This window comes from Chroicocephalus ridibundus, chromosome 12, assembly GCF_963924245.1.
Source record: "Chroicocephalus ridibundus chromosome 12, bChrRid1.1, whole genome shotgun sequence".
NCBI classification, from domain to species: Eukaryota; Metazoa; Chordata; class Aves; order Charadriiformes; family Laridae; genus Chroicocephalus; species Chroicocephalus ridibundus.
In genome coordinates this window covers 11,388,713-11,389,743 of record NC_086295.1, presented here as the reverse complement: position 1 = coordinate 11,389,743, position 1,031 = coordinate 11,388,713, and positions in this window count along the sequence as shown.

Below are 1,031 nucleotides of genomic sequence, written 5' to 3'. Positions count from 1 at the left end.
TACGTGTGTGTGTATATATATATATTTCATTTTGAGAACAGGGTAGTGCTATTTCTAAACACTTCTTTTATATAAAAAAAAATTCTATCTGGACAATAAACGCCCTGAAGATTTGTATGACCCGTCCCTCTCCTTTCGGCTGGGCTGCAGGGCCATGGAGGCAGCTCTGAGTCAAACTGGGGGCCTCTGGCTTTTGCAGAGGCCCCCTGTCCTCAGGCTCCAAAATCCTTTGGGAAAATCCTTGCTCTGTGGGCCCCTGAGGATGCTGCAGACCTGGCCTCGGCTGGAGGGAGCCAGTGTGGCATGGGGGGCTGTGTCACCATTCCCAGTGTTTGCTTTGGAGCCTGCGCTTGTCGGAGCGTGGGGAACTGTCACGTCCCACTCCCAGGAAAGAGAGGGGGAGTAAGTGACTTCAGATTCATAAATTCCCAACGGCGCGGACTAAGGTGAGATAAATCTCAAGGTCCATATGGAAATATTTATTAGCTTCCCCAAACGGTTAGTATAGGTCTTAACAAGTCCACAATAATTGGTTCGGTATATGACAAATGATGGCAAGTGGTGGGGTATGCATTGTGTTACTTAACAACGGGTACAGGACAACTTATGGCGAGCTTATGGTACAACTTATGGTACTTAAGGTCGTACTTAAAGTCGTTACTTAACAACTCTAAGAGAAAAGGGAAACTGAGGGATAGAGAAAGGAAAAGATAGAGAAAAAGACAGAGATAGAGAGATCACCATTCCTGGTTCCAGCGTCTTTTCCAGGGGATCTTCCCAGGCATGATCTTCTTTCTTGGAAAAATCTTCCCAGGTACGGTCTTCTTTCTTGGGAAGGATCTTCCCAGGCATTATCTTCTTCTTTTGTTTCTTCTTTGTTCCCCCTTAGGGGCACTTATTTTCCCCTTTTCTGTTTGCTGAATGAGCATGGTCCAGCCCCCCTTGCTGAGGACAGCCTCGGCTCAGGCTTCTCCCTTCTCCCAGGTGAGGTGTAGCTTGGTTTGGGTGGAGAGACGAGTGTCATAGTCATA